At 36.1% G+C, this 15,386-nt stretch overlaps 1 protein-coding gene across 1 annotated transcript in view; it reads right to left on the bottom strand.

Moving 5' to 3' along the window:
* Positions 1-13,937, bottom strand: part of LOC122535726 (adenylate cyclase type 6) — an 86,165-nt gene extending 72,228 nt beyond the window's left edge. The window contains exon 1 of the mRNA XM_043667497.1: positions 13,039-13,937. The gene's annotated coding sequence lies outside the window, so the exon portion shown is untranslated. The remainder of the gene's footprint in view (positions 1-13,038) is intronic.
* Between the last annotated feature and the right edge of the window lie 1,449 nt (positions 13,938-15,386).

The following is a 15,386-nucleotide window of genomic DNA, read 5'->3' as shown; positions in this document are numbered from 1 at the left end:
TTTTTTTTTTTTTTTTTTTTTTTTTTTTTTTTTTTTTTTTTTTTTTTTTTTTTTTTTTTTTTTTTTTTTTTTTTGTAATTTTTATACAATTTTTCGTAACTTTATATTATCTTACGTATTAAAGCATTAATTCGATATTTTATGTAATTTCTATGCATCTTTTTTTCAATTTAGAGTGTAGACATAAAATTCAAAAAAAATGATGTTCGAAATTCAACAAAATGACGAAAAAGAGATCGTACGACTTATAAAGGAGAGATCCGACAATTTTCAAAAATATCTTCAATATCTCTAGAGAAATGTTTGAATTTTTACAATTTTCCAAGTACAAAAGTATCCTTCTTGTGTTTCTCTTCGCTAACACAATGCGAAATGATCGAACCTACGAACTCTCTCTCGGAGTACAGACATCAAGCTACGAAATGAGACGAAACGAAGTGAGAATCGCGTGACTCTTTTTTCATAACAGTTCTAAGAGTTACAGTTCGATCAATTGTAAAATCGAAACTCTCGTCGGCGATTCTCATTTGCTTCGTATTACACTGATTACACTAATTTTACAAGTAATCGCGATGCAATAATACAGAGTGTGGTGATATGTCGATGGGAAATGACGAACGGGGAGACAATTACGCCCTGCGTCAGATATAGAAAATAAAGAGTAGAGACAGAACGGGCTGGTTCTATTTTTATTTCCGCTTTGGAGCGTCGTCGACCTGATGGATGAGGCCAGTGTGGCTCTCCTCACTGTGAAACACTTCGTCAACGACGTATTGAAGACCAACATACTCGACCAGCCTTTCCTCCACTGCGCTGTATTAATCTTTGTATTTTCTCTCTCTCTTTTTTTTTTTTTTTTTTTTTAAAAAAAAGACGATGGAAGCTTGCAAACGAAGTCGCGCAAGAGGAGAGGAAACGGCGTTAAAAATTAATGCACCTCGCGTGTCGCCGATCGATTTTCGTCGAACAGCGGCCTGCACTAACGGTGGACAGAACATTAGCTTCGTCCAGAAAATGGTTTTCGTGTTATCTTTTAAGCGATCGTTCGCTTTTCAAGTCTCGCGCTCGCGTGGGTGGAGATGGGAGAAATTGAACCAGAGACCTTTCGAAACGATTGATCCTCAAGGAGACTTTGTTAGAATTAACTAGAATTATTAATTATTATTGTATTATGTAAGAATATATACTGTATATATGGTATATTATACATTATATATTAATATAAGATATTAATCCTCAAGGAGACTTTGTTAGAATTAACTAATTATTAATTATTATTATATTATGTAAGAATATATACTGTATATAATATGGTATATTATACATTATATATTATATTTTATAAGATATTAATCCTCAAGGAGACTTTGTTAGAATTAACTAATTATTAATTATTATTATATTGTATAAGAATGTATAATATATATAGTATATTATACATTATATATTATACTTAATATAAGATATTAATCCTCAAGGAGACTTTGTTAGAATTAATTAATTATTAATTATTATTATATTATGTAAGAATATATACTGTATATATGGTATATTATACATTATATATTATACTTAAGATATTAATTCTCAAGGAGACTTTGTTAGAATTAACTAATTATTAATTATTATTATATTGTATAAGAATGTATGTATAAGAATGTGTGTATAAGAATGTAATATATATAGTATATTATACATTATACCTTATACTTAATATATACTATATTAAGAATTAATTATTTTAATTAATTATGTTGAAATAATTTTATAGAAAATTTTTATCCAGTAATATACCGATGAAAAAGAAGGCGACTCATACGGTTTTGGCCACTCGTTATGGTCCGCGAGTCAGTTACTAGCGCAAGAGGTTAATGCAGGAGTCTAACACTAAAACAAGTGTTACGTAAGAACACGAAGATTTCATTCTGAAACTTTTTTTTAGCACGATCATTCAGGTTATCATAGGATCATAGGTCGAGTACGCTAACCTCATTTTTCGGCATGCGCGACATTAAATTTAACTGAAGCAAAGAGTTACAAAGTTTCTTTAAATAATTAGACAGACAGGCGGTTTCTTTGAATAATCTAGAGTGTCCTAACCTTTGTCGTACTTTTCAACAAACTTAACCTCATTCCGATACGCAGCCCCTACACTTCAGAACTTGAAAGTCAAAATACTTCTACAAAAGATATCTGAATAGAAGAGAAATAATATCTTTAACAATATTGGAACTGATCAAAATCATCAAAATTTATAATTTCAGCCAGAATATAATAATTATAATAATTTCAGCTATAATTTCATAAATGTAAAACAATGTATTTTGGGGAGATTTAAATGATTCCTCAGACTTTTTCAAAAGTCAGAATGCTTGAGTATTAAAATTGTTGAATAGAAGGGAAATAATATCTTTAACATTAGAACTTAGATCAAAGTGATCAAAATTTATAATTTCTGCTAGATATTTTATAAATGTATTTTGTAAATGTATTTTTCGAGATTTAAATGATTCCTTGTGAAATCTATAAACAGAAGCTTGTGTGCTCCCTATTATTTTTTTTTTCCAACTTGGAAATTGTACGTTTTAATCATCGTTTTCTACTTCAAACATTTAGCAGAGATCTACCAAAAAAANTTTGACGACAAAAAATTCTCGACGTTCCGGCGCGACAGGTTAAACGTAAGTAACTGGCGCAACTGAAAAAAAAAAAAAAAAAGAAAAGAAAATCTCTATTAAATTTCGCGGATAGATTTCAATCTTCGTGAAAACCTGCTTGTTTGCTCGTTTCTCCCTTTCTTACAGCCGGGCAACTTAATCGCACTTCTCAACTTGGCTCGAGAACGTTGAAAACAATTTGCCCCCTACTTAGCGGGACAATTCGTGAAAAGAAGAGAGAATGTACAGCGGCGTGGAAACGTTTTAAGGAACAACGAACGGCCATGGACCGGCGGACGAAAGAATTGTCCGCGGACCCGGAGACTCGATCGGCCAAGTAGAATAGAGAAAAAAGGATTTTCGATATCGGTGGAGGGGTTGACAAAGGCGAAGTCGCTGCTCCAACGCTCTCGAGAGCCATTCAGAGATTCCAATTTGTCCTTCGTCGCCGCAGCCGTTGCACGACAACCCGTGAAACTTGGAATTCACCGGCCACCTTTTTACTCCGTTGAAATATTTTATCAGAAACGGGTTGCTCCCTTTAAGAGTTGTTTCTTTCACTGGGAGTTCCACTCGGACTGAGAGTAGACGAGTAGTGTCCTCTTCTTTTTCTTGAAATTTGCTTTGCCATTGGAAGAAATTACAATTGAAAAAATTGGGAAGGCTGGAAAGAACCACAAAATAATTGGAACATTTTTCAAAAATGGGGCAGAAAGAGAGAGAGAGAGAGAACAGTTTTAATTTCTCATTTTGTTCGAAGAGTCTTTTCTCCGTCTTTCGGATAATCTCGAAAAATTCAAGCTCGCGATCTGCTCGATTAACGGTTACGTGAAAAATGTTGATTTCCATTTGTCTGTTCGCGGAGCGCGTTACTACATTTTCAATTCCCAGAATGCATCTGTCACGGTTGCACACAGGGAGCAATAGCTGGGCGAACGTGCGGCCGGCACGGACAAAGATAATCAACCAATCAGAGGCATATTTATAGCTGTGATTCGTGACGATAAGCTCGCTTTTCACAAAGTTCCTTCAAACAAGTTCGAGGAATCCCATACGTTATCGCGCTAACATTCGCCCGGCTTCGATTTATTAGATTCACCACGATCATCAACCACGTGAAATCTCGTTCTCGTTTGTCCATTAGATTTATCGAAATATCTAATCTTCTCTCCTTTGCAGTTTTAAGTTTTTCAGTCTTTTTTACTGAGAGGAAGATTTTGTTAATAAAAGAATACTTGAACTGTGTTAGTTAAAAAAAAAAAAAGAGCAGTTCGACTGTTGCAAATGGACCCTTTGTAGTTACTGTTGTTGACAAACCTGATTTTAAACGTAATTTATTCTTTTGAACGCTAACGGGCATTGTTCGAATAATCGTGGGAATAATTCGCTGATTAATTATTAGTTATGATTGATTAATGCTATTAAGTTGATTAATAGTTGAATATAATATCGTGCATCGAATTAATCAATAATGTTATCAGAACAGAGTCACTAGGACTTATTTTGCCTCGAATGTAATTTGAACATGCACGTGTGGATTCGTATTTTCCAGTCATTTTCATTTGTTTCCTTTTGCACCTCGAATTTTTCGCAAGTAAAACCAGTATAATAGCGTAATAATAAAAAATAGTGATGCGTAGTGTAGTAATTATTCCAGTCTAATATGTATAATACTACGATTATGTCGCTAGATTTGAATAGAAATCCACTACGATGAAAATTGTAATTTATTGCCAGACTATTTACATTACTAGATTGGAATAACTACCGTTCCGTGTATCACAATTTTTATCGTGTTAGACTTTTATTGCTAGATTAGCTCTAGGAGTAGAAAGAATTGGTCTAGAAATTTATAACAATGGTCATTGTTCTTTATTGTCAAAACTGTATGATATCTAGTGATTCTTCTTCTTACTCGAATCATTTAAAATTACTAGAAATTTCTAAAGTAATTCATTCCTATCGCAATTGTAATTTGGTCTGGTGATATGATTGGTAATTGGTCGAGTAATGACACACAGTCTGCTACAGTGAAAATCTCTGATGCATAGCGCAGTGATTTGCAAATGTGCTTAATGCATAAGAAGGAAAGAATTTAATTAGACGGGATAAGTATCGAATGCTTGTTCAACAAGTGTGTCCAATACGATCGTGCAGTCAGGACAGCATCCATCGTTGACACGCGATTACATAATAAAGAGGACAGGGACTGGCATATACCATACAATTCCCATTACCTCGTCAGGGATCAATGAAAAAATTATAGGAAATTGGGCTAATTATCGCAATCGGGTGAAACGATGCAAAATCGACTTCCACTTCTTTATTATGCTGTCACTCTATTAGAAATAAAAAGAAAAAAAAGAAGAAAAAATATTCATATTGAAATTCCGAATTTTTCCCCCGTAGAATTATCTGGTATTACTGTTGGGAAATCAGTTTGAAAAACATCGTAGAATGAACATGTCATTTCGACACTTCAGATTGGACTGAATTGCGAGCCTTCATGTTAAAAACATTTTTGGTAGTAATTCAACTGAAAATCTAGTTTCTGTTTTCCATTCTCGACAAGTTCAAGTTCTAATTTTGAATTGGAATTTAATTAGAATTCAAGTAGAATGCCGGAGATCTCTTAAGATACATCGTTTGTTTTTTAAATATCAGTAAATAATTATCTATTACGTTTGGTTTCTCACCCAATAGGTAGTAATCCCGAAATTTCAGGATACCCGTATGCTTCTGTACTCTGAGAGAACTATTGTTTCGAAACAGTCAGAAACACTGTACAGTGACAAATCGAACGTTATGGCGTCTGCAATTACCGTGGACCCCCTCGAATATACCGGATTCCGGAGGAATTGCGGTTTCGATCGGTAATGACGTTAGGAAAATTGGGACCAACGGTTAACGATAATCGATCGAGTATAATGAAGTCGCCAATTCGACCACTCTCCACCGTAAACGCTGATGACAAAACATCTATGCTGATCGATTCTACAATTTTCGAATGTTTCAGCCTTTGCTCGCAATTATCCAAGGTTCGAAACGTTCTTCGAAAAACTTTTGCGAATCATTTTGGTTGAAATGTCGAAGCTCGTTGTTTTTCCACTAGATAACATTGCATAAAGTAACTAGTATCGTTTCGCGATTTTACTAGTAATTTTCAATTGAGTTAGATTTCTCATAACTATGTTCACGCTGTGCGCAATTAGAGTCGATTTGTTTTCCAGGTTGTTCACCATGGATGTGTTTTGATATTCCGTTACGGATTATTCGTTATGCCTTTGTACCGCTGTCGAATACCTCTCAAAGCGTATTTCTCTTTGTATGACCACCCAAATAAAAATAAAAATATCCCACTCGTATTTCACGAGCCAGTGCACTCGTTTAATCGGTGTCTTCCAATTAAACGCTACCAGTCGTCCAAAATACAAGTGTTTCGTGAAAAAGTTTCCAAAAAAAACCGAACTAATTAAACGTTCTCGTTTGACAAACTTAAAGCAAAAAAAAATTTCACAACTTGTCCTTTTCTCTTTTACTTTGAGCCTTTTCCCCAAAAATCCCTAGATTTTCACTCCCAAAGTGAAGGAGTTCAATCTTTAAATGATTTTCCTTGACGTTAGAATAAATCTAGTTGCAGAGTAGATTGAGTTAGGTTGGCGAAATCCAAAGCAAAAGATTTTATATTCCTCGTCCCGAAAATCCCTAGATTTTCATCCCATAAATTAACGAGTTTAATTTTAACAAGAATGATTTTCCTTTGTTGCGACGAACCTGTCTGCAGGACACTTGTCCTTTTCTCTTTTACTTTGAGCCTCCCCCCAAAAAATTCCTAGATTTTCCCTCCCAAAGTGAAGGAGTTCAATCTTTAAATGATTTTCCTTGACGTTACGATGAACCTAGTTGCAGAGTAGATTGAGTTAGATTGGAGAAATCCAAAGCAAAAGATTTTACATTCCTCGTCCCGAAAATTCCTAGATTTTCATCCCATAAATTAACGAGTTTAATTTTAACAAAAATGATTTTTCTTTGTTGCGACAAACCTGTCTGCAGGATACTTGTCCTTTTACTTTGAGCCTTCCCCCAAAAAATCCCTAGATTTTCCCTCCCAAAGTGAAGGAGTTCAATCTTTAAATGATTTTCCTTGACGTTACAATGAACCTAGTTGCAGAGTAGATTGAGTTAGATTGGAGAAATCCAAAGCAAAAGATTTTATATTCCTCGTCCCGAAAACCCCTAGATTTTCTTCCCATAAATTAACGAGTTTAATTTTAACAAGAATGATTTTCCTTTGTTGCGACGAAGCTGTCTGCAGGACACTGGATCAAGGGAACAGTGGAAAAGCAGCAGATGGAATCGATCAGACCTGTACTAGGTCACAAAGGGCACAAAGGGTTAATTGGTAGCACTGGAAATGTACGGCTGGAATTCTCGTGTGGTTGTCTGTTCAACGTGTAACGAGCCTCAAAATTGAGGGTATTATCTGTACAACACGGTAGTTAGTTTCCCCAGAGACTCCTGAATGAGAATAGTAACCTGAAAATGTCCCTAGAATGTCATCTTCATCTAAGAACGAATAACTAGACGGAAGAAATCATTTTATTATTAAATTAATAGTTTAGTGTCTTCTTCTTTTTCTTTTTTCTTTCAACTTTTTAGTTTCATAGTTTCTTCACAGATGAAATACTTTGTTAAATATAATTAATATATTATTAATAATTATTATAACATTATAATAATTTTATTGTTATAATATTATAATAATATATTATTTGTTAAATTCAATATATTAATTGAATGGACATATACAGTGTTACAACCTAAAAGCTGTACGTGATATATTTGTTTTATCGTAGAGGTTGTTCTAACTTAGTTATTTTTATCAGAATAATGAAATACAACGATAATGAAAAGTCGAGAATAAGAGGAATCAGACACTATGTGTTTATTTATTCACGTTCACGTAACCAGGTACTAATTAAAATCGAATGAATAACCAGTGCAAGTAGACCCTTATGGTTGTGGAGAACCTGTCTGATTAAAGGCCGCCCTGTTCTACTGTCCGAGTCATAGAAAACCCTCGTTTCATTCACTAGTAGATCGATCTGCTTTCAAACCAATGTCACGTGACGTCACGTCTTGATCGATCATCTAGTAACATTAAATTTCAAATTTTACTAATCACAGATATTAATTTAGATTTTAGATAGTAGAATATCGCTTTTAATTAAAATTTTTAATCAAAGGTTTAATAAAAGGTGATTTTTCTCCGAAAATGCAAGAAACATTCGCCCAGAAACTTAGAAACACGTCGAAAAGGGAAATTTTCTAAACGCGAAAGGAAGAATTACAAGGAAAAATTATCAGAAGATAAGAGAAGCGAGAGGGACACGAGAGAATTATTAAATAGTTTTTCAAGCGCAGAAAGATTAGGAAACACAATGTAGAAGATCAGGAAGAGAGGAAGCTGCGCTACCGAAATCCGACGTTGACAGCCAACATTATGCTAATCACGCGAACCGGAAACAGTCGACAAAGGTTTCGGTTTTGTGCTAAATATCAAGCCTGGCTCACAGGGTATTAATGTCTGTCAGTCGGATGAATCATATTACACGAGAACAATGCCACGTTCCTACGGTAATACAGCATCATAAGTTGTCTCGATGAACGAGGATCCCCTATTGGATTATTCCCGGCGATTTATCTTAACGACCCAAAGTGCAACTCGCGCACATTTCCACCGTGGAGATTCACGAATTCTTGAAAATACACGAAAATAATCTATCGTATAAAGTACGCAAGATTAGTAAGTTCAGGCTACACAATATTAGATGTTAACTTCGGAACCAGCTTAATATTAAATATTAGGTTCGCTCGGTGTTACAAAGTTAGGTTCATATTGTGTCAGTGTTAGAAGTTGCGTCCATAATTACGTAATATTAAAAGTTTCGCTCAGATTGTGTTAGCATTAAAGGCTCACGTTCAGATTACCGTTAACTATTAAAAGTTTAATTCAAATCAGACTGTGCACATTGGAAATTAAATTCAGGTGGACTTGTATATTTTTATATAACTGTATATGAGACAACACGCGATAACAGAGAATTTATATAACTGGAGGAGATGTTCGACGAGATGGCAGAATCGAGCTTTCTGAACAGAAGCTCTCCGCGAGTACCCAGGTGTTAGCCTGTCTCTCAAAAACCAACTCGCCAATCCCTAGCTAGCAACTGGTAGGATAAAGGCTGACAAGCAGAATAAATTGCTCCGCCGTGTCGCCTATTAACTCTTCTAGCTGCCACGAGGCTCATTTTTTATTTCCTTCTATATTTTTATATCCACGGCCATCTAAACTCTCTCGCGGAGAAACGAACGAGAGTGCATAAAGTAGACAGTGACAAGAGTTATTAAGAATCGCATAGAGAAGAAGACAGCATGACGAATGAGAGAGGGCAAGATAATGGCTGGAAGAGAGGAGAGTTCAGGAACATCCTGCTGCTGGCAATTGGTTTTTGATAAGATCGGATTTTTTAATTCTTTAATTTTTTAATTGTTTGATACGTTTTTGAGCTTGATCAATTAGCTTAGCAAGCAGTTAGCTGTTAAGTACGTGGTTATTCCACACGGTGCAAAATTAAACGAGAAACGAAGAAATTTTTCAGTCTTAATTATTTATTAATTATTTAATTATTTAACACGTTGGTTTGATGGCCATGATGACTCTTGTATTTAATTAAATTACACGACTAGTTCTCCGTATTTCATTTCCTCGGGAACGAGGTACTCTACACTCTTTCACACGCAGACGTGATGTTTCGACTCCGTTCATTTCCAAATTTCGTTCATAGTTGCACGTAACAATAAAATTGCGACACTTATTAATTAAGAATGAAATGTTCATTTCGTTGTTTCTGTCGAAATCGTCACGCGCGCTGAATTTTGAATAAACGTTAATTCAGCTAGCTACGCAAACAGTCGCATACAGTACTACGCAACAGTACATATTTGCATGTAGATGTGACCGTGTGCAAAGAGAATACGTTAAAAAAAAATGAAGGAAAACCTGTTCGATCGTCAGATGATTCTTTAAAGCTAGAAAGAGGGGACCTAATTTCTGGAGAATGCAGAATTAAACGTTTCACAAACCTGAATCTCTTTTATTTTCTTTTTGACGCATTGACGCCGTTACAATCTTGCTCCCTTTCAATAATTCTTTTTTTTTCTTTTTTTCTTTCAATAATTTACCGTGACAAGGTATCGATAACTTATCGTCGATGTAACATTTGCAACGAAAATTTAATATTCACTCGGTTTCCACTCGCGGATATTATCGGCCATGAAAGAATTACAAGCTGCGAGATTATCTCTAATCGAATCAATCGATATACGTGTAGCGACCGCACACAGGCATTTTTACAGGAGAATTTTTACAACACGGAAGAATAAATATTCGACGAGTGTCGTGGATGAGAAATTGTACATTGCTAGGTACATCGAGAAATGTTTGTTGAAACATGTTTGAAATATTTTTTGACGAGCGAGTCTGTCCTTGTTTTTTTTTCTTTTTTTGTTAATCAAATATATATATATATATATATATATATATATATATATATATATCTCATACGAATATCTTAAAATAATATTGTTTAATATATATAATATATCTCATACAAATATCTTTTATTTAATCACAAATTATTTGCAAATTACAGTTATCTTTAAAAAAGAAATGTAAAAGTAAGAGAATTTCATATTTTTGTCATTAAAAGTAAGAAATTTCTCAGAAAATAAAGAAATTATAGCAGGGTTACGTCAATATGTAATAATAGATATGTAAGATTTATTGTAGGAAAGTTGACAGAGACCAGGTCTACACGATTAACAGAGGCCCATTAATTATCGTGACGTGTCCTCAGATTTGCCACACAAGCTAATAGCTAAGGGAATTAAGTATTCTCGAAATACACCCCCGCTCAAATATCTTAGGGCACGTTTTATTTTTAATACTCGATATTTTTAATATCAATATTCTTTATATGTACAGTACGTTTTCCAAATTGCAAGAAAATTTCTACGAGCGAGAAAATTAGGAGGAGCAGTTTCTCCTAAAATTGTAGGACTTAAAAACAAAAATATTTAGGAATATTGAAAGTGAAAGAAAGAAAAAAGTATTTTCAATTCATTGACAAAATTAGCAACTATGTAGTTTCCAAAAAAGAATATAAAAAGGTATACTTAGAAAATTAGGAAGAAGAGTTTTCAGCAATAAGATTAGGAAAACGTTTTTCAACAACTGTTTATTAAGAAAAAAATTTTCCAGCGACAAATAATTGAGAAGAATATTCCCCAATAATAGAGAAATTTTCCAACAGTAGAAAAATTATTTTTTAAAAATTCCAATAACACAAAAACAATAAATATATATAAAATTTATTATATATTAAAAATATATATAAAATTTATTATATATTAAAAATATATATAAAATTTATAAATTTTATTATATTATATATATATAATATATATTAAACAATATTATTTCAAATTTCCTATCATTTGCTTGTAATGACAAAAATTTAATACCATAAGGACGGAGTAAATTTTACAACTTTATTGCATTTTGTACGTCTTTTAATAGATTTTACTCAAAAATAAAACCGGATATTTACATACTTCCAGAAAGTTTTATTTTCCCCGTGAGCCAAACAATTTTTTCCAAAAAGTTTCGTCATTTTCTTGTTGTCTCATTACATTCCTTTTTCAAAGATAATTGTAATTTGCAAATAATTTGTGATTAAATAAAAGATATTTGTACGATCATATAAGATCCAATTTTTTTTTTTTTTTTTTTTTTTTGCCATTCAATTTTTATTACTTGAAATACACTAGGTGCTCCAAAATACATTCACCCTATCTAACAAAAAACAAAAAATTACATGCAAATACTTTTTAACGACGCTGTATCTTTAACAACCAACATCCATGCCTGTTTTATTCGTGAGCATTGTTATCCTCCGGTTACAAACGATCTCGTTATACACAGCGTGCATGCATTGAAGATATCTTATTTCCTTCGGATCAGGCGTGTATTTATGTTTGACCACAGAGTCTCGGATTTAATGAGCATCGACCAATTAGGGGAGTGAAAGGGACATTATTAAACGGCTGTCGATCAAACGATGATAATAGGACGGTGGCACACGCGTTCTACCACTGCTTATTCGCGGCATTATTAATCGTAGACGCGTATAAACCGACTGCCAATTGCAGTGGATACAGGCCTTTTCCCTCGCGACGATACCTAACTTTGACAGGGTAAATTGAAACGGTGGCATAATCGCGATGGGGTTAGAACATCGGTCGAAACTCGATAGAACGAAGCTGATATTCTCTAGGGTAGATTGTCCTCCATACTTGAATGCTAGAATTATCTGCCCGTAATATTCTATTGACATTTCGTAGGGCATTAATTAAAACGAATAGTCTTTGTCCGAATGTTAAGTGGAAATCAATATTAATTTTTGACGATGTGAGAGAAAGAAAAAACTACGATCCGACGGATTTAATTACTCAAGTTCAAAATTATCGTTTAAGCTGAGAAAGAAATTGTTTGGAAAGAATTGATCTAAAATTAAAATTGAAATTTATTTTAAGGAATTAGATGGAAGACTGAAGATTCGCGTAAATTGTCTAAAAATCGAAGAAACGACGAGCAACGGTCGAATGCAACCGGACGTGATTACGTACTACCACACAAGGAACGTAAAATAAATTTCTAACTTCGCCAATCTGAATAATTTTCCAATCAATATAGTCGACACTGTCCCCAACTAATGTAAATTCTCGTCCGTCAATTTTTAACGTACTTCTTCTTCTCTCCAATTTTGAGGAATGTTTTAATATCAACTTCAAGATCGACGAGCCAATTCTTGCGGTGGCAACTGGTTCGCGGACCATAACGAGTGACCGAGCCGTACACAACAATTCCTCGCTTTTTTTCTTGAATTTTCTTTGCCGGTACGATGTCACTGGATAGAAATTATCGAGAATTAATAAACTTATTATTTATTTTGCCTGGGTTGTATACTTAAATATGTTTAAAACTGAGAAAATATTGCAATTTTGAAGACCAAAAAGTCAAAAGTCAACTAAATTTGTAGGCGCGATCTCTTAGTTTCTTTTATAATTTTCTTATATGATGGAATTTTACCAACATCGGAAACTTTCAACATTACTTAGAGAGAGGAAGTTCGATGAATTTTCCAGTGAGAAAGATCGATTTGCCTTCGTAGTCGTCGATCGGAGCGAATCGGTGCCCCAGCGAAGGACGATTAACGAGTCGTCACGCTAATCGACGATAAAACTCGAGCATTCTTACCTTCGCTCGATGCTCGGTCTTGACACGTTTCTCATTCCCAGCGTTCTTAAGCCCCTTTCACGGCGATCGCTCCTCCGCTGGCTTTATCAGGCTGTCTGATCAATCTTCCACGGGGATCCATCCGATCTTTCACGCTCTTTCCCAGCCGCATCACTTTCTCCGCGCGAACCCGCAAACGAATCCTCGCGAAACTGTCCCGAACACTCAGACTCGCGTCTCACCCTCTCTCGAAGATTCTCTTCCGAGCCGGACAACTCAAAGAATCGACAATTCCAGGTGATCAGGAGCTAGAGTCTGACTCGTCGAAACGTTCCACTGCGATTTCGCGCGACAAGAGTCGAAACTCTGGAGAGTTTCTGCGAAGCTTGCTACGAGAGACCATCTCGGGGTCCAGCAGAAGAAACAACGTACATTCAGTAGAGTGGAATGACGGGACCATAGAGGCAGACACGGGAAGTTCACTCAATGAAGAAAGCGATGATCTGGACGAGGAATGTGAATCACTCGCGATCACTCTGACAGAGGAACAAAGGGACCAATTGCACGCGGCAGCTTGGCAATTAGGCGTTAAACGAGCCTTAAACGTCAAGGCTTCTCGACATTTGCTGCTACCAGCTGCCTCCACAGCTTGGATAACAGTCTGATCCGAATATTCAGTCCGATTTCGATTTCTCAGCGATCCTCGTCGAAAGGAACAAAATTCGTTAATCCGTTCGAACAGTTAATCCGTTGAATGTGTTTCAGGAATCTTGAAGACGAGCGACTTGAAGAGAGTGGAAGTTGTTCGTGTTCCTCGCGGGAATAAGTTCGTCACTTTGGATCGTGGGATCTTCCATGGCGGATCGGCCGGATCGTTCGTGATTGCGAGGCCAGAAGCTTCCTTCTCAACCAGTCACTATACTATGAATTATTCACTCGGTGGATTTTTCAAAACACACAGGTATAATCTTTCATTCAGTTCCTAACGCCTCTTTGGATCAGTATTTTTTTTTTTTTTTTTTATTGAGACGGTTTGTTTCTTTCAGGAGGAAGCTCGAGAAACCCGAGAATTGAACGACCACTTGATTGGTCCGCTAGAATTGTCTCACGGTGACCCATACTTCGATCACGAAACTACGACGAAGAGTGGTTTCTTCGAGCCTCAAGTGTCCCTCGTGGAGTGGCGGCGAGTTGCTATACACCTTGTGGACGAAAGGGACGCGACGCGTCTCCGGCAACTGTCGCGCGCAGACTGAACCTTCCGGCGCGGCTTCCGCGCGACTTGTAGCACGCGTGCTGTGCGCAAGGCTCGAGGTGCGTCCCACGGTCTACAGCCCTGAGCGCGGAGAGACACGCAACCCCCCGGACTAAGAAGATTAACCCGTCCGTCTTGGTGCCGCCGCGGAACTGCCACAGGCTGACGCCGATTAACTAAGTGGAAACGATTGTTTCCTGCGAGATAGAGGTCAGGCTGGCGGAGAGTTCAGCGGGACCGAGGGACTTGCACTTTGGATTTGCGAGCGACGTTGAAACCGGGGGAAACGCGGTTCACAGACTGGATTTATTTAGAGGATTAGGGGAGATTGGTTGCAACGCTGGCCATCTTGGTATGTATATGTGGATGAAGTTAGTTTTGGATTTTCACGGTGGATTATGAATATTTTGCTTCCCAGTTTTACTTTTGCTTCGTAACTGTGCCCTACATAATTCTTGAATGTTCAGACGGAGCTGAAAGAAAGCTTCAACCACTTGCGTTGGCAACTGATTGCGGACCATAACCAGTGACCAAATAATAATTCGTCGCTTTGTTTTCGAACTCGTCGGTACGATATCACCGGATAGAAAAGTAATAAATTTATTATTTTGCCTGGGTTGTACTTAAATATACTTAAAACTGAGAAAATATTGCAATTTTGGAACAAAAAATTCTCGACGTGCATAGCACGTCATTCCAACGCAAGAGGTTAAGAATGATATAAACGGATCCGGAGATGTTACCGAAGAACAATCAGTGCAAAAGAAAAAAATAGAAGCAATTCAGGCCAAAGGGAACGAACGAAAATGCAATGTCCTATGGGGACTCTTCATACTACATCTGGCCATAGAGCTGATTCTAAATATAATAGCCAGGTTAAAGAAGTCTGCTGGTTTAGCTGATCGTATTAACCCAGTTCTTATCGATTCCTCTCAGGGTTCGGTTCACAATATGTGTTGTCCTCCTTGTCACTCTTTCCCCTTTGCTGGTCGAATTCAATGAACGCCCCATTTCTGATTACTACGCTCCAATTTCATACGCCTTCGCGGTTCTTTAGCCCTCGAGTCTCGTCTAATCGCGGATTAGACGTTTGTAAACGTACTCCTTCGTTTTT

Source organism: Frieseomelitta varia, unplaced genomic scaffold, assembly GCF_011392965.1.
Source record: "Frieseomelitta varia isolate USP_RPSP 00005682 unplaced genomic scaffold, Fvar_1.2 scaffold_759, whole genome shotgun sequence".
Taxonomy (NCBI): Eukaryota; Metazoa; Arthropoda; class Insecta; order Hymenoptera; family Apidae; genus Frieseomelitta; species Frieseomelitta varia.
This window is presented reverse-complemented; position numbering and strand designations above follow the sequence as displayed.